A 20,027-nucleotide genomic window follows, 5' to 3' on the forward strand; every position below is an offset into this window, starting at 1 on the left:
TGTTTTCACACTGTAAGTAATCTAATTTACCTTTTATCTTAGCCTGCTGGACACTCTTTCCTCATTCCTGAAGAAGGGCTTATGCCCGAAACATCAATTATCCTGCTTCTTGGATGCTGCCTGACCTGCTGCGCTTTTGCAGCAACACATTTTCAGCTATAATGCAATAATGAGACAGTCATGTGAATCTGAAGATCAACATTTGAAGTCTATTTGGGAGGAGCTGAGAATAAGCAAGCAGAAGCAACCGTTAGCAGGGATTCTTTTATAGGTGTCAGACAGTGATGCTAATGTAAAAATGGTTTCAGTCAGGACACGGAATATACTTGCAGCAAGGGCAGTGCAGTAACCGTGTGTGACAGTGGTCTCCATCCCGACTGGATAACTAATGAGTATCAGGGCTGTGATGGATGGAATGCTGTATCGTATCCAAGATGGTTTTCTACAACATCATATCAAGGAGCCATCAACAAAATTGGCTATTGTAGATCAAATGCTGTGTAATAATAGATATCTAAAAATCCGATTATAAAGGACTTTTGTGAGCGGAAACCCATAATGCGAGACAGGACATATTGAGTTTGAGTTCAGACCATGTGATGAGGGAGCAGAATTTGACCATTTGGCGGATGAGTATGCTCTGCCCTTGAATGAGATCATGGGTGATCTGATGATCTTCAACGCTACCTTCCTGCCTTTTCCAAGAACCCTTGTTTCCCTGATAAAATAAAATCTGGCCAAGATTGTAGGAAATATTCGTAATGACCCTATCTCAACAGCTCTCTGCCCTCAGGATTTCCCACAGAGCCACTATGCTCTGAGTGGAGACATACCTCCCCATCTACATCTTAAATGGGCGAGCCCTTGATGGGATTCTGTTCTCTGGTTACAGATTCTCTGACAATTGAAACGAAAGGAAGTGACAGAGATAATTATTGTAGATGACATGAAAATTGGTGGAGTTGGGGTAATGAGCAAGGATGTCCAAGGATGCTGGAGGTTACAGACCATTTGTAAATATGTACAGAGAAATGGAAAATTGAATTTAATCTTTACACGTATGGCGGGGTGGGGGAGGGGGGGGGAGTCATGTAAAATTCAAGAGGAAAGTTCGGACACAGACAGACATTGATATATAGAAGGATCGTGATGTAAGTCAGTAACTCCATGAAAATGGCAACAAAAGTGTTTCAGATGAGAAAGAAAGCAAATGGATCACTGGCCTTCGTTTGATCACAACATTGTGTATAGTAGTTTGCATCTGATGTTGCGATTCTATGAAATTTCTGTTTGGCCACGTTTGGAGTACTGTGTGCAGTTCTCATCTCCACACAATATGAATTGTTTTGAGAGAGTATCAGGGGCTGACATACGACCAGGTGCAGAAATGTAAAATGAGGAGAGGGTTAGAAAACGTGGATAGTCAGAATCTATTTTCCAATGTGTACGTTTCAAATATGAGAGTGCACAGGTTTCAGGTGAGAAAGAGGAAGTTTAGACGAGATGTATGAGGCAAGTTTTTTTTAACATAGAGAATGGAAGTTACTGAGGGAGATCGTAGAAGCAGAAATGTGAGTAAAGTTTTGAAGTAGCATTTAGACAGAAACATGAACAGGCAGAGCATAGAGGAATATGGACCATGAGCAGGCAGATGGTCTGAGTTTTGCATAATTGTCTGCACAGCCATGGAGAGCCAAAGGGCCTACTGCTGTGCTGTACTGTTCTATTTTCTAACTTCACAGCTTCTAACCGATCAAAACACTTAGAATCTTGGATATTAAATTCAATCTCCTTCTCATTTTTCAACCTCAATCTACTCTACCTCTTCTTATTAGGAAATCCATCCATTCCCAGGATCAGCTAAGTAACCCTTCTCTGACCTGCCTTCAATTCAAGAATAACTTTCCATTGGTCACTCACGCTGTTCATAATATTCAAGGTGTGGTCTTATTCGTATCTTGTATAGTTTTAGCAAGATCTTCCTATTTTTAATCTCCATTTCCTTTTTAAAAAATGACCACATTTGATTTGCTTTCTTTGTTACCTGCTGAACCTATGAGCTACCTTTTTTCCAGGTGGATAAACAAGAAATCCCAAAGCCCTTTTTGCTGCCTGTCTGAAACCAAATGGCCTTAGCCTGACAGTAAGTCAGGATCATGCTGAAATCTGTTAGAAAGGACATGTTAATAAACAGTAACTGGACCCTTAGAAACACATTTTATAAAAGACAATGCGTGTTTGAGCCTGCTGGATTTTATTTTTTGGTGTGCATACAAATGGCAGAATAGATAAGGGGAAGAAAGGGGAGTGGTTGTAAGGAGTATATGGTTACTTTGAATTTTCTGAAGCCTTTACGCAAATTTGAACAAGGTACAGAATAGAGCTCCTTAAATATCAATAAGATCACCCACGTGTGGAACCAGAGGAGATGGGTGAGATCTTAAACAAAACCATTTTGTAAGCGTTTATTCTGGGAAAAGACATGGAAGCTTGGGAACTTGGGGAAATAAGTAGTGATGTCTTGGAAAGAATCCTCAGAGAAGAGAAAGTGCTGGAATCTTAAAACAAATAAAGTTAGATCAATCCTTAGTCAGTCCTAGGTCATTGTGGGAAGCTAGCGAAGAAATTACAGTGTCCCTAACAGAGATATTTATAATATCAATAGATGCAGTGAAGTGCTCGAAGACGGGAGGGTGGCTAATCCTGTTCCATCACTTAAGGGTTACACGGAAAAGCCAGGAAATTACAGCCCAGTGAGACTAGTAATGGGTAAGTTGGTGGAAGAGATTCTGGGACAAAGGAGCTACGTGTATTTGGAAAGGCAAGGGCATATTCCAGATAGTCAGCATGGCTTTGTGAGTGGACAACAGTGTTTCACAAACCGGATTAACTCGTCGAGGAGGTGGCCAAGGGATAGATGAAGGCAGAAGAGTCAACATTATCTACATAGACTTCAGAAAAGCATTTCACACGCTTCCAAGGGATTTAGAACATGTCAGCAAGAGGAAAAAGTAAGGTTGCTTAAGGTTGAAGAAGCAAAGATCCTACAGGATTCTAGATAGTTACATGGGTAAGCACGGTGGATCTGTGTTTAGCACTGCTACCTTATAGCACCAGGGACCCGGTTTTGATTCCAGCCCCGGGCAACTATCGAGAGTTTGCACGTTCTCCAGAAGTCTGCGCTACAAATCTTCTCAAAACTCGCTAAGGGAACTTGTGCCTGGTGTTAGAGGATGAAGGGAAGTTCCTTAATGAATACTACGCCTCAGTATTCACTACTGAGAGGGCCCTTGTCATTTCTGAGGAACGCATGAAAAAGCCTGATATATGTGAACAGGTGGATGTTAAGAAGGAGGATGTGCTGAATTGCTTGTAAGACATAAGCCTTTGGGCGGCACGGTGGCACAGTGGTTAGCACTGCTGCCTCACAGCACCAGGGACCTGGGTTCAATTCCCGCCTCAGGTGACTGACTGTGTGGAGTTTGCACGTTCTCCCCATGTCTGCGTGGGTTTCCTCCGGGTGCTCCGGTTTCCCCCCACAGTCCAAAGATGTGCGGGTCAGGTGAATTGGCCATGCTAAATTGCCTGTAGTGTTAGGTAAGGGGTATATGTAGGGGTATGGGTGGGTTGCGGGTCGGTGTGGACTTGTTGGGCCGAAGGGCCTGTTTCCACACTGTAAGTAATCTAATAAGGATAGATAAGTCCGCTGGACCAAACAGGATATACCCAAAGTTACGACACGAAGCGAGAGAAGAGACTGTTGCGCCTTTGGCGATGACCTTTGTACCCTCACTGCCCATGGAGGCGTACGAGATGATTGAAGGCTGGAAAATGTTGAAGGGCTTACGCCCTGATGAAGGGCTTATGCCCGAAACGTCGAATTTCCTGTTCCTTGAATGCTGCCTGACCTGCTGCGCTTTAACCAGCAACACATTTTCAACTCTGATCTCCGGCATCTGCAGACCTCACTTTTTACTGGAAAATGTTTTCCCTTGTTCAAGAAATAGAATAGAGATAATCCTGGGAATTACCGACATGCCCGTCTTATGTCTGTGGTGTGTAGATTAATGGAGAGGACTCTGTGAGACAGGATTTATGATTCCTTGGAAATCTATAGATTGATTAGAGATAGTCAGCATGGCTTTGTGAGGGACAGGTCATGCCTCACCAATCTTATTGAATCATTTGAGAATGTGACAAAACACATTTATGGCTCATTCAGAAAGTATGGAGGCATGGAATATAGGGAAACCTGACTGTCTGGATATCGAAGTCCTCGTCCACAGATGACAGAGGGTGATAAAAGATGGAAAACATTCAGACTGGAGCTCGGTGACCAGTGGTGTTCTGCGGGAATCGGTTCTGGGATCTGTGCACTTTGTGATTTTTTTTCAATGGCTTTGATGTGGGAGTGGAAGGATTGGTTAGTAAGTTTGACAATGACATGAAGGTTGGTGGAGTTGTGGGTAGTGTGGAGGGCTGTTGTAGATTGAAATGGGGCATTGACAGGATGCAAAGCTATACTGAGAAGTGGCAGATTGAGTTCAATCTGGAAAAGCGTGAAGTGATTCATTTTGAAAGTTCGAACGTGAATTCAGAATACAAGGTTAAAGGCAGAATTTTTGGCAATGTGGAGGAGCAGAGGGATCTTGGTTTCCACGTCTATAGATCAGTCAAAGTTGCCAGCCAGGCTGATAGGGTTGTTAAGAAGGAATATGTTTGTTGACTTTCATAGCTGGGGGATTGACTTTGAAAACTGTGAGTTTATGCTGCAGCTCCATAGCGCCCAGGTCAGACCCCACTAGGAATACTGTGTTCATTTCTGGTCCCCTCATTTCCAGGAAGGATGTGGAAGCTTTGGGGACGGTATAGAGGAGATTTATCAGAATTCTGCCTGTACTGGAGAGCATGTCTTATGAAGAAGAGATGTTGAGACAGTTAAGGCTTTCTCATTGGAGTGAAGAAGGGTGAGGGACTACTTGGTAGAGGTGAACAAGATGATGAGAGGCATAGAGAGAGTGAATAGAGATAGATTTTATTATCAGTCATAAATGGCTACGAAATTGGGTTTAATTTTAAGGTAATTGGCGGATGGTTGATGGGAGATTTCAGAGTTTGGTTCTTTACACAGAGAGCGGTGTGTGGATGGATTGCACTGCCAGCGGTGGTAGGAAAATTAGATGCATTAGGGACATTTAATAGACTCTTGGATAGGCTCATGGATGATAATAAAATAAACGATATGCAGGTTAGTTTGATCTTGAAGTCGGATAAAAAGTTGGCATGTTGTCATGGCCGAAGGGTCTTGCACTGCACTGTTCTGTGTTCTATATTCTGTGTAGTAAACTGTGCAATAATTTCAGATCAATGTGAAAGAATATGGCATTCAGGAGGCGCTAGTCAACTGGATACAAAAGTGGCTTGATAGCAGGTGACAGCGAGTGATGCAAGATATGCTGCATTTTTAACTGGAGGAATGTGACCAGCGGTCCACTGTTGTTTATCATTTGGATGGGAATATTGATTTCCTGGTAAGTCAGTTTTTTTTGGTGACACTGAAATTGGTGGTAAAGTGGACAGTGAAGGTCGTTATCTGCGATGCAACAGGATAGTTGGCTAGGATAGGGGTTTAATTAGACAAATATGAATTGTTCCATTTTGATAAAACAAACTAGGTTGGGATTTGTTGAGCTAATGTTCGGGCCCTGGATAGTGTTATCAGTCAGTGACTGAGGGATGCAGATTATTATACAGTTCTTTGAAAGTGGTGTCAGAGGTAGGCAGACTGGTGAAGCAGGCATTTGCGATGCTTACCTTCATTGTTCAGAGGATTGAGAGTAGAAGTTAGAATGTCATGTTGTGTCTGTACAAGGCATTGGTGAGGCCATCATAAGAGCATTGTTGATCAGTAGGAAGAACTCATCTGGTTCACTTACGTCCTTTAGGGAAGAACATCTGACATTCTAAATTTGTCTGACCACATCATGCTGACACTGAGTTGCCCTCTGGGCAATTAGCAGTTGGGAGGGGGCGGTAAACAATGCTGATCCAATCAGTGACATCGTCATCCTACGAATGAAAAAGAAAATTACATATGTCCTTACCTCTGCCATCACCTCCAGCTGCAGTAATTCGTACAGGCTTTGTAACACCATTCAGGCCCTGACCACTCTCTGTAACACTCTCACCACCTCCAGCACCTTCACCTCTCCCTGTTCCTATCATGTCAATAAACCCTGATAATGATTACCATTCCCATTGCCTTCCTCCTACTAGCAGACCCTTTGCAATCCCTTTAAAACTTACTCCAAAAACACTCTATCACTTCAGGATTTTAAGTACTTTTTGGTGATCTTCTCAGCTTCATAATCTAATATGATCTATTTTGCCCTGAACGAGGGATGGGTAGGAATTTCTTGCTGAGATTATGTCTGTTTCAATGGAATGTCCTTTTGTTGAGTGATTTACACTGTTCCTTCAAATGTTTTCCACTGTTAATTTGCAGACACATGTTTCAGTCTGTTTAGCGGGTTTACCTTGATCAATTCTCCACTCAAACTCGTGTAATTGGCTATTTATATTTCTAGTTGGAGCTTGTACATTCTGTGATTCACTTGAAAACTTTATATTTCTTTAAACTGCACATTATCACAATTTCCGGGAGGGTGTCCACAGGTGACATTACTCATTCACTAAATTTCATCTCACAACGGTTGATCTGAGGTACTGGCGTTCCGAGCCAGTTGCACGATGTGTTATTCAAAGAAACACTGAAAACTTTCTCCGAACTACTCTTCCAATATCACTGTTGTCAGTGTGATTTTCCAAGATCATACGAATATTGAAGTTTCCCAAAATTATCACAATGCCTTTGTTCAACATTCCAATGGGTTCCTGTTTGATGCAATTGTGATCAATGAAATGCTGTCAGGTGGAGTAAGACTGTTCTGCTGCTTGTGTCCTTCGCAAGTAGTAGCCACAATTTACACTCAGACTGACTCCACTTCATGATCTGCAGCCTGATGCGTTCCCTGTGATGGCTTTTTTTATCCATTATTGTTAGCTTTACCCATTTTGCCTGAGTTTGCACAACGTTGCGAATCTTTGAATATTTTGGTTCGCCCTATAATCATGTCTCTCTGGTGTCGAAATCTCTTTTATCTCTGTGTCACAAATCTATCTACCTTATTGATGAGACTTTGTCCATTCCAAAAAAAATTACTCTATCCCACAATTTCGTGTCACATAGATATTCCCTAATGGACATGTTTAGTTAAACTCTGCCCCTTCCTATTCCTTTTTGCTTGTCTTCGGCTACATCCCCATGCTGTTCCGCTGTGTCGCATTTTCTCTTTGGATTTGGAAAGTTCCTTTCACTTGAACCCTGTCCATGCATCCTCTCTGTCAGTTTAAAGCCCTGTCCATAAACTTGCCGGCATCATTGGCAGGGACAGTAGTCCCAGCAGCGTTCCAGTGGGACCATCCTAATAGATTTATTTGAAAAATCAGGTATGGGATGTGGGTGTCTCTGGCTGACCAGCCGTTCTTGCCAAGCCCTAGCTGCCCTTGAGCTGAGTAGCTTGCTCCGCCATTTCAGTGGATAACTGAGAGGCAAACACTTTGCTGTATGTGGTGCAGACCATCTGAGGTTGGGCAGACGTCCTTCTCGAAACAGCAAGTGTTTGACTTTTTTTTGTACATCAACAATGGTTTCATACTTATTTATGGATTGTTAATTGCTATTTTTAAAATTATTGATTTCAGATTCCACCATTTGTGATGGCGGGATTCAAACCAGTGTACCCCAAAACATTAGGTTAGGTGTTGGATACATGCTCGAGCAATAATACTACTGGGCCATCTCTTCACCTCGTGACAGGTTGATCATCCCTGAGCATTGATACCAGTGCATCATGAAGCAAAATCTGTTCTTCCTACACAATTGTGAGATCCTGAAATCTTCCTGAACTCTGGTGATATCACCAATTATCTCTCGTGTGCTATCCCTCACTGTGTTGGTCTAATTGCTGCCTCTGTCTCTTGCTCTTGCAGCTACTTCAGATCCTGAGCCAAAAGAATTATCCACTGCAGAGAGATACAGCGGCACAGACCAGGGATGGAGACGGGGATTTCCCCGCACTCAGTACCATTCTCATAGAAACATAGAAACATAGAAAAATACAGCGCAGTACAGGCCCTTCGGCCCTCGATGTTGCGCCGACCAAATCCTACCTAACCTACACTAGCCCAATAACTTCCATATGCCTATCCAATGCCTGCTCAAATGACCATAAAGAGGGAGAGTTCACCACTGCTACTGGCAGGGCATTCCATGAACTCACAACCCGCTGCGTAAAGAGCAACTCTCACTGCACCAGGCTAATTGGAGGCCTGTGACTAGTGGATTACCACAAGGATCTGTGCTGGGTCCTCTACGTTTTTGTCATTTACATAAATGATTTGGATGCGTGCATAAGAGGTACAGTTAGAACGTTTGCAGATGACACCACAATTGGAGGTGTCGTGGATATTGAAGAGGGTTATCTCTGATAACAAAAGGATCTGGACCAGAGTGGCCAATGGGCTGAGAAGAGGCAGATGGAGTTTAATTCAGATTAAGGCGAGGTGATGCATTTTGGGAAAGCAAATCTTAGCAGGAATAATACACTGAATGGTAATGTCATAGGGAGTGTTGTTGAACAAAGAGATCTTGGAGTGCAGGTTCATAGCTCCTTGAAAGTGGAGTCGCAGATAGATAGGACAGTGAAGAAGGCGTTTGGTATGCTTTATTTTATTTGTTAGAGAATTGAGTATAGGAGTTGGGAGGTCATGTTGCGGCTGTTCAGGACATTGGTTAGGCCACTCTTGGAATATTGTGTCTCCTTCCTATGAGAAAGATGTTGTGAAACTCACAGGGTTCAGAAAAGATTTACAAGGATGTTTCCAGGATTGAAGGATTTGAGCTATAGAGAGTGGTTGAACAGGTTGGGGCTGTTTTCCCCGGAGTGTCAGAGGCTGAGGGGTGACCTTATAGAGGTTCAAAAAATTATGCGGGGCATGGATAGGATAAATAGGCAAAGTCTTTTCCCTGGGATCGGGGAGTCCAGAACTAGAGGGCATAGTTTTAGGGTGAGAGGGGAAAGATATAAAAGAGACATATGGGGCAACTTCTTTCATGCAGAGGGTGGTGCATGCTTGGAATGAACTGCCAGAGGAAGTGGTGGAGGCTGGTACAATTGCAACATTTAAGAGGCATTTGGATGTGTATATGAATACGAAGGGTTTGGAGGGATATGGGCCGGGTGTTGCCAAGTGGGACTAGATTGGGTTGGGATATGTGGTCGGCATTCACGGGTTGGACCGAAGGGTCATTTTTTATGCTGTAGATATCTATGACTATGATACTATAATTGCCGATTCTGTCTATTTCACTGTCTCCTGTGGGTACTCAGGAATGTCCGAACTTAATAGACTACCTAACTGCTGGGTGTCTCGTCCATCTCCTCATAGAAGATGGTTGGTCAGCCACAGAGTCAAAGGCAAGGTAGATCTGGAGTCTTCAATAAATCCTGCAGTGAGGTAAGATCACACATAGTGCACAGAGCAGAGAACAATGAGACGGCTCCAAACAGCAGATCACAAGACATGACATTGATGCAGTGCTGGAGGTGGAGCACAATACAGAGACATCCCAGGCTCAATCACCACCTATACTGTAAGTTTTATTGTATTGAGACAGCATGTGGAGTTCACAGTTATCAGTCCAGACCTGTGCTGTCTCAGTGAGCATCAGGAAAACAGAGGGAAAAACACGCCTCCCACGAGATGGTGGGATTGTTGCCTGGACTCCTTTTGTTCTGTGCTCCTTGTCCAACACTATCTGCGGCATGACTCGTGGACCGGTGTCTTCAATAATTTGTAACTCCTACATGAGTTCCTGTCCCTGTAACCTCCTTACAGACCTTCCATACAGTCTCTCCACACATTTAATATATTCTGCCTTCCAGCCAACCATCCCCATCGTTGTAACTTGCTTCGTTATCTACAACGTGCCTTATCTCGGTTCTCTCCTCCTCCAATAACTAGTGACAGAGACATGCAGCAAGATAACGGTTTCTTCGATCCAACTAGTCCATGCTGATCACGTTTCCTGAATGAGTCACATTTGCATGCCTTTAATCCATAAACCTTCAAACCCTCTCTTCCCCATGTACCCGGCCAAATGTCCTTTGAGTGTACTTTTCTTTACCACTTCTCCGGCTGCTCATTCAATACGTGCACCATCCTCTGTATGAAACATTTTTCCGTCCGGTCTATTTAAATATTTCCTCTCTCACCTCATATTTATGCCTTCTAGTTATGGACTCCTTGGTTAGAAACCTTCACTGTTCACCTTACTTTTACCCCTTTTGGTTTTGTAAACCTTTATAAGGCTAACCCTCAGCATGCTACACCCGAAGGAAATACGAGGGACAATGATACAAATATTTCTGCTGGAGTCCCCGTCACTACTTTGCAACAATGTTATGGGATACAAATGTTCAGGACCGAGGGTTTTCTCCACCTTTGTGCTTTCAGAACTCCAGCACCACCTCTTATATTATGAGGACTCTTTTCAAGCCATCACTTTTTCTTTCCCTTTGTTTCCTAATCTTTGTCCACAGTACGTTCTGACATGAAATATTTATTTAGGCTCTCGCCCATCTCCTGTGATTCCACACATGGATGGCTTCACTAATTCTTGAGGGGGCTTATTGTCTCTCCAGTTGTTTTTTGTACCTGTGCTGAAGAATCTCTTTGCATTCTCCATAACTTTATCAGCCAAAACTATCTCATTCCTCCGTTTTGCTTGTCAGCTTATCCAGCCTCTCCGTTTCTGTCAAATCCTCCAGTATCAGTAACATCTTTGTAAATCGTTGCTCCATTTGCAGTTTCAGAAAATGTTTCCTAAAACAGGAGTATCAGAATTCTACGCAATACTCCATCTGGAAACCTAGCAATGTCTTATATAGCCGTATCATGATGTCCCATCTAATATACTCAATGCTGTGATACATGAGGGCAAGTGTGCCAAATGCTGCTTTCACCACCCTGTCCACCTATGTTTTCACTTCCAAGGAACAATGCAACTGCACCCTTTGTTCTCGCTCTGCTTCATAACACTGCCCACGGCCCCACCATTAACTATGTTAGCCCTCCCAAGTGTGTCTTAAAGAAGTTTACCACCTCAATTAAAATCCATCTTCTTTTCCGTGATCCACTGACCCAGTTGATCAAGAGCCCCTTCGGTAACAGTATTCACTGCCCACTATAACACTAATTTTGCTATCCCACAATTTATTTTTTGGTCTTGTTGATGTCAATAATGTACATGATCGGACCCAGCACCTTTGCTTCTGGCACACCTCTGGTCAGAGACCACAATCTGAACAGCATGCCCCTCCCAGCACCCTCTGTCTACTACTGTCTAGCCAATTTTATGCCTGTTTGGCTCGCTGTCCCCGATCCCATGTGGGCTAACCTTACTAACCAATGTAGCACGCTAAACCTTGTCCAAGGCCTTGCTGAAGTTAGGATAGACAACATCTACTGCTCTATCTTCATTAATCTTCTTGATCATCTCTTCGTCAAACTCAGTTTGTGAGACACGACTTTGTATGCACAAACCTATGCTAACTATCCCTAATCAATTATTGCCTTTCCAAATGAAAGCAAATCCTGTCCTGCAGAATCACTTCCAACAACAGTCGCACCACTGACATCAAGCTAATTGGTGTTCATGTCCCTGGCTTTCCCTCTTAGCCTTTCCTAAATACTGGCACCACATTTGCCATCCTTCAGGCTCCCAGCTCATCACCTATGGTTGTCAGTGATAGAAATGCCTCTTTAAGGGTCCATGCACTATCTTCAGGAGCTTCCCCCAGTGTCCAGGGATACACTTGATTAGTTAATAGAGCGTTGTCTGATTTTTATGCGGTTTAAAACCTCCAGCACCTCCAGTTCTCCAATGTGGAGCCATTTGAAGTCATCACTGTTTCCCTGACTTCCCCACTCTTTATCCACAGTAAGTTCTGTCATGAAATGTTTGTTGAGGATATCTCTCATTTCTTGTGGTTCCACATTTGCATGGCTTCATTGATCTTTATGGGGTAGCATTCTGTCCTAAGTTAATCTTGTGTTCTTAATATACTTGCAGAATCTCTCTGGATTTTCCTCCGCTTTACCTGCCAAAGGTTTCCCAGGTCTCATTGGACCTTCATGATTCCCTCTTCATTGTATTACTCCACCCACAATGTTCTTCAAGGAATTCCCTTAATCCAGCTGGCTATATACGACATGGGCCCCCTTTTCCTTGACCAGAGCCTCAGTCATCTAGTGTTCCCTACTTGTGTCAGCATTTTCCTTCACAGTAACAGGAATATGTTGGCCCTAAACTCTTAATTTATCTTTATTTTGGAAGCTTCCCACCTGCCTGACGTCTCTTTACCTGCAAATAGACTCCACGAATCAACTTTTGAAAGGTCTTGACTAATATCGTCTGTATTGGGGCAAGACCATTAGATTAGATTAGATTACTTACAGTGTGGAAACGGGCCCTTCGGCCCAACAAGTCACACCGACCCGCCGAAGCGCAACCCACCCATACCCCTACATTTACCCCTTACCTAACACTACGGGCAATTTGGCATGGCCAATTCACCTGACCCGCATATCTTTGGACTGTGGGAGGAAACCGGAGCACCCAGAGGAAACCCATGCAGACACGGGGAGAACGTGCAAACTCCACACAGTCAGTCGCCAGAGTCGGGAATTGAACCCGGTCTCAGGCGCTGTGAGGCAGCAGTGCTAACTACTGTGCCACCGTGCCGCCCAGTTTTGATCTTTAACTTATGGACCAGGCCGATCCTTTTCCATAGCTATTTTCAAACTGATAGAATTATGGTCACTTTGCCAAAGTGCTCCCCCACTTACACCTCAGTCCCTTTCCCTACCTTGTATCCCAAGGGGAAGTCAGGTTTTATCCCTTTCTCTATATTGACTGAGACAGTTTACTTGAACACGCTTAAAAAATTCCCCCAATCCAAGTTGTGGACATTATGGCAGTCCCAGTCTAGCTTTGGAAAGTTAAAATCCCTGATCGTTACAGCCCTATTATTCCTACAGATATCTCAGATCTCCCGACATATTTGCTGCCCGCTGACTGTTGGGGGCCTGCAGTACAGTCATATTAAAGTGATGACTCATTCTTATTTCTCAGTTGCACTAATATAGCTTAACCGGGCGTTCCCCAGGAAAATCCTTTAAGTGCTGCTGTGATGTTTTCACTGATCAAAAACGCCACTCTCCCTCCTCTTTGCCCTCCCCTTCTATCCTTATTGTGGCATCTGTCCCTAGAACATTGAGCTGCCTGTCCAGTCTCTTCCTCAGCAGTGTTTCTGTAATTCCTGTCATTTCCCATTCCCATGTTATGATCCATGCCGTGCGCTCATCTGTCTTAGCTGTCAGGCTTTTCACATCAAAGTAGATGCAGTTTAATTGATCAATTTTCCCTCATTGCCTGTTGTGCTGTTGCCTGCCTTGTCGATTGAAATGACTCTCTTGAAATTCGGTCCCAGCCTCAACCTTCAGACTGCAGCCTGAGACCATCCGCCTCACTCTGGACAACACCCTCACCTTTCATGTGATCTGCAAACATACGAATGATACCTTCTGCTTTCGCATCCAAGTCACTAATGTACATAATAACCAGCAATGGTTTCTGCAGATCCCGCTGGTACACCTGCAGGTGAAAGTCTTCTCATCACAAACGCAACCCTCTACCATTATAAGATCCAATTTGCCAACTTACCTTGGATACCATGGGCTCTTCCCTTTTGGACCAGACTTGCATGTCGGATATTGACAAAGGCCTTAATGAACCCCATGGAAACCACATAATCTGCACTGCCGTCATCAATATTTCCAGTTGTAATTTCAACGAAAACTCAACTAAATTCGTCAGACAGGATCTTCCTCTACCAAATCTGTGCTGACTATCCAGAATCGATCCCTGATTTTCCAATTATTGATTCAACCTGTCCCTCAGAATTGTTCCCAATAATCTCCCACCCACTGCTATCAGACTATCTGCCCTGTAATCCCTGCTGCCCTCCTTGAACAAAGGAACCATATAAGCTGTCCTCCAGTCATTTGGCACTTCACCTGTGGCCAGCAAAATATTAATTACATCCACCAGGACCCCAGCAATCTCCTCCTTTAACTCCCATAGCAGCCTGCGATACATTTCATTGGGCACTGCGGATTTCTGCTCCTTTGTGCTGGTGAAAACATTTAATACCGCCTCCTTATTGGTCTTAACATTTTCTCGAATCTCACCATCCCAACTGAATTCCCCGGCTACAATGTCTTTGTCCTATGTGAACACAGATGGGAAGTATTTTTTGAAGACCTCACCTCCATCCTCAGCTCCATGCAAAGATTTTTCCTTTGGTATCTACCAGGCCCCACTCATTATCTTGTCAATGCAAACTCATCTAGTCTCTCCATCCAACAACTCATCTCCATAACTTTTTCCAAGTCTTCACCCACTATCTTTGTAAATGGCAGCCCCTGCTGCAACCCTTCCCACTTTGAATAAACTGGAGGAGGTTGCTATGCTCCCTTATCTGTGAAACTGTCTCCAAACAAAATTATTGCCCTTATCTCATGGAAGATCGGTGCGATTCCATTCACTCCAAACAACCCCATCACCTAAGCCTTCATATATCTATAAACGTCTTCGGCCATGACTATCCTCCATATATCTATTTCTTCTTCCAGTCTAAACAATCCACTCTTCTCTGTAATCTGCTCGTTTCAAATAAAACACTCCCGCCTGTCTAAACCACCCCATCCTACCAACATCCTTATCCGTGTGAACTGGTCCATCCTCCCCATCTCCATGAACTCCTTTAGGCCCTGTAGCGCTCCACATTTGTGTAACCTCCTGTGGCCATGGTCCTACCTCCTTGTGAAACCACCTCAAGTCCCAACAACCCTACCATTCTGAGTTGTCTGCTCCAGATCAGACCATTACTGTTTCTGTTACCTCTGACATTCCTTGCAACCCTTCCTATTTGTGTCTTCATTCATGCCCCATCCTCTCCAGCTCCCAGTTTTGCCTCTTTCTGCCATTGTAACCCTTCCTATTTCGAACATAGAAGAGTACAGGACTTTCAGCCTTTGATTTTGTGCCGGTTTTTTACCCAATTATAAGATCAAACTAGCCAACTTACCCGACACTTTACTATCATTCATGTGCCTATCCAGGAGTTACTTAAATATCCCTCCTGTATCTGTAGCTGCTGGTCACACTACTGGCAAAGCATTTCAGTCACCCACCACGCTCTGTGTAAAGAACCTACCTCTGACATCTCCCTGAACGTTCTTCCAATTACCTTCAAATTATGCCCCCACGTTTTCCCATTGAAAAATGGCTAAAAGTCTCTGCCTATCCACTCCATCTATGCCTCTCCTCCTCCCGTACATCTCTACCACATCGCCAGTAATCCTTTTTCATTCTAATAAGAAAAGCCCGATCTCCCTCAAGCTTTCTTCATAAGACCTACCCTTCATTTCAGCTAGCATCCTGGTAAGTACATTCTGCACCCTCTCTAAAGCTTCCTCATCTTTCCTGGAAGGAAACAACCAGAACTGATCAAAATATTCCATGTGTGGTCTAACCAGAGATGTATGGAGCTGCAGCATAAACTCGTGGCTCTTAAATTCAATGTCACTGCTAATGAAAGGCAACACACCATACGCCTTCTGAGCAACCTTATCGAGTTGGGTGGCAAATTTGCGGGATCTACGGACGTGGACCCCAAGATCCATCTGTTCCTCCAGACTGCCAAGAACCCTGCCTGTAACTACGGAAAGGTTTTCTGCAGAATCCTTAAATCTTAAAATCTCCTTATCTTGGTAACTGTCTCCAGTCATTCTAACACTCATAAACCGTGAAACCTCTTCAAGTGCCTAAACTCCTCCTTAGCTCTATAAGCACCTTTATGATTATGAACCCTCAAAATTATTGAAGCCCCTTTTAGCCACTGCAATGTACCTAATAACTGCAACACCATCTCGTCCTGATATTCCTCCCGATCTGTGTAAACGCCACCATCTTCTAATGCCCTTCTGGGGAACACTGCACAGGAACGATGAATTGTAGAGTCTGGGCCATGTTGCAGAGGTATGAAGGGCTGCAGAACCTGGAGGATGGTACAAATGTAGGAAGGGACATTTAGTGTTTAGATGTAGCGGGAATCTTAGAACCTGCAGGACGGGACCAAGTTAAAATGGGTTGTGGAGGTTAAAGGGTTTATCAATTTGAATGATGGATTTTTTTTATATCAGACTATTGGGCGAATCTTGATTACCAAATTTTGCAGATATTTGACAGAATGGTTGAATACAGATTCATATTTCCAGGCTGAGAGATGCGAGTTCGATGTGAATCTATCTGCCCAGTCTGTCTGCATGCCTGACACTGACCTGGTGCTGCTCTGGTAAAAAGCACTTTCCGTTCATCTGGTCACCTCCAGATCTGCGAAACTGACGAGAGCTCATCTCATCAAAGACTTCGTTTGGAATGTTAGTTTTTTTTTATTATTCTTCAGTGGCAGTTTCGCGAGATGCAGAATTGGAGAGAAGTTTGAGAGAATGAACTCTCTCCATTTTGAGAGAATGAAATCTTTATCATTGGAAGATCGGAATCCTTCCAAAATGAGGTAATAGCAGTCCAGAGACAGAATATAGCATTCCTGTTAGGGTGAAGGGAAAAGCTGGTAGGTGTAGGGAACGCTGGATTACGAGAGAAATTTGGAGTTTGGTTAAGAAGCGAAGGAAGTATGTGTCATGTGTAGACAACAGAAATCAAGTGAATCCTTCGAGTGGGAAGGCAATAGGAATAAAGTGAAGAGGGAAATCAGAAGGTCAAAAAGGGGCCATGAGATAGCTTTAGAAAACAGGGTTAAGGATATTCCAAAAAGTTTTTATAAGTACAGACAAAAGCGTTACAAGGGAGAGAATAGAGTCCCTCAAAGATCAGCAAGGCAGCCTCTGTGTGGTAACGAAGGAGATAGGAAAGATCCTAAACGTGTATTTTGCAACAGTGATTACTGTGGAGAAGGACATGGAAGATGTAAACTGGGAGTAAATAGATGGTGACAACTTCAAAAATGTCCGTATCACAGATGAAGAGATGCTGGATACTTTGAAACTCATAAAGGTGGATAAATTCCCAGAACATTGTCAGGCGTATCCTAGAAGTCTGTGGGAAGCTGGGGTTGGAATTGCTGGGCCCCTTGCTGATATATTTGTATCATTAATAGTCATAGGTTAGGTGTCGGAAGGTTAGACGTTGGTTAACGTGGTGCCACTGTTTAAGAAGGGTGGTAAGGACAAGTCAGGGAACGAGTGACCAGTGAGCCTGACGTCGGTGGTAGGCAAGTTGTTGGAGGGAATCCTACGGATAGGATTTACATGCTTTTGGAAAGGCAAGGACTGATTAGGGATAATAAATATGGGCTTTTTGTTTGGGAAATCTTGTCTCAGAAACTTGACTGAGTTTTTTGAAAAAGTTACTAACAGGATTGATGAGGGCAGAGCGGTATTTGTGATCAATATGGACTTCAATGAGACATTCAACAAGATTCCCCATGGGAGACTGATTAGAAAGGTTCGATCTCATAGAATACAAGGAGAACTAGTCATTTGGATACAGAATTGGCTCAAAGTTAGAAGACAGAGGGTGGTGGTGGAGGGTTGTTTTTCAGGCTGGAGGCCTGTGACCAGTGGAGGGTCACAAGGGTCCATGCAGTGCCGCCTACTTTTCGTTATTTATGTAAATGATTTGGATGTGAACATAGGAAATAAATTTAATGTGTGTGCAGATGACGCCATAATTGGAGGTGCAGTGGAAATCGAAGAAGCTTACCTCAGATTACAACAGATAATGATCAGATGGGTCAATGGCTGAGGAGTGGCAGATTGAGTTTAATTTAGATAAATGTGAGGACCTGCATTTTGGAAAAGTAAATCTTAGCAGGACTCCTATACTTAATTGTAAGGTCCTAGGAAGGGCTGCTAAGCAAAGAGACCTTGGAGTGCAGATTCATAGTCCTTTGAAAGTGGAATCATTGATAGGCAAGGTAGTGACGAAAGCATTTGTATTCGTTCCTTTATTGTTGAGAACGTTGAGGACAGGCGTCGGGAGGTCATGTTGCGTCTGTACAGTGCATTGGTTATGCCACTTTTGAAAAATTGCGTGCAATTCTGGTCTGCTTCCTCTCCGAAGGATGTTGCGAAGCTTCAAATGGTTCAGAAAAGATTTTCAAGGATGTTGCCAGTGTTGGAGGATTTGAGCAATAAGGAGAGTGTATTTTGCCGTGGCGTGTTAGAGGCCGAGAGGTGACATTATGGAGGTTTATGAAATTATGAGAGGCATGGATTGGACAAACAGACAAGGTATTTTCCCTGGGGTCCAGAGTACCTAAGTAGAGGGTATTAGTTAAGGGTGAAAGGAGGAAAATATAAGGAGATCTAAGGGACAACTTTTTCACGCAGACAGTGGTGCATGCATGGAATTAGCTGCCTGAGGAAGTGGTGGAGGCTGATAAAATTACAGCATTTAAAAAGATTTGCACGTGTACATGAATAAGAAAAAAGGTTGAGAGGGATATGGGCCAGTGCTGGCAAATGGGATGAGATTATGTTCGGATATCGGGGCGGCATGGACGAGTCAGTTTGTTTCTGTGCTGCAAATCTCTATGACTATGACTCCACCCTTCCAAACAGTGAGGTTTAGTGCAACTGCTGCTCTATGACAACATCACCAACAGGAACACAGAGCGGTAGGGTCAGTGCAAACCAGAGATCCCCAACACATTGGGAAGCATTGCAGGGTCCCTGAGACGGGGTACAGGAGATTTACTTGGATGGTTCAAGGATTGCAGGATTTTAGTTGCAGAATTTCGGTTTTCTTTAACATTATTTGTTCATGTCACATGAGTGTTGGTAATACACATCAGGAATAGCCATCTACAATCACTGGACTCTCCTTTTCAACCTCTCCCCTTGCTTGGGCTGTGGTAACCTTCAGGTTATCCACCAGCAAACATCTCTCTCTCTTATGGTCTGGTCGAAAAATGCTGAAGTTACCTTTTACACAGCGATGCCACTGTGCCACGGGGGTGGAAAGAGGGAATGCTGAAGGTGGTGAATGCAACACCACTCAGGTACAGTGCTTTGGCCTGGAGAATGTTCACTTTCTTTCATATTGTTGGGGCTGCACTGATGCGGGCAAGTGGAGAATAGTCCAACACAATCAGGGTGTGCACCTTATAGATAGAAAACCATCATTGGGAATCAAGGCTTTGGAGAAACTGAGATTGTTGCCTTTGTAGCAAAAGAAATTGACCGGAGCTGTGAGAGAGGGGTTGACAAAAGATATACATAAGGATGATAAACCTTACATTCATCAGCTCATCATACAACGATTACAGGAAACATGTTGAAGATTCGGGAAGATCTAATGAGAGGATGGTTTGATTCAAAGGAGAAATTTTATGTATCAAATGGGATTGATTTGGAACACAATACTCATGCACAATATGAATATCCAGGTCCTTGTGAATTGAGAAATTCTGTCAGAGTTTGCCGTTACAATTACTGAGATTACCTTCTGAATACCCACCTGTAATATCCTATAATAAAAGTTTATAAAATCGATCAATGTCAGTTCAGGTTTGAAACTAACACCATCCCGTCCTCCTGGTTCGGGATGACTGTCCACATTACCCCTTGTGGAAGACTGCAGTCAAGTCAGGGGCAAATCTATATGTATTCCTAGGAGATTCTACCTTGGGACTTCATGTGACTGAACAGGGCAGACCTTTGACACATGGGACAGAATGATCCAAGAGTCAGTGCGATATGGATAGCAGGATTTGCTTCCTTTTCTTTTCTTCCCTGCTGCCGCTGTGCTTCAT

Source organism: Hemiscyllium ocellatum, chromosome 18 (genome assembly GCF_020745735.1).
Source record: "Hemiscyllium ocellatum isolate sHemOce1 chromosome 18, sHemOce1.pat.X.cur, whole genome shotgun sequence".
Classification (NCBI taxonomy): domain Eukaryota; kingdom Metazoa; phylum Chordata; class Chondrichthyes; order Orectolobiformes; family Hemiscylliidae; genus Hemiscyllium; species Hemiscyllium ocellatum.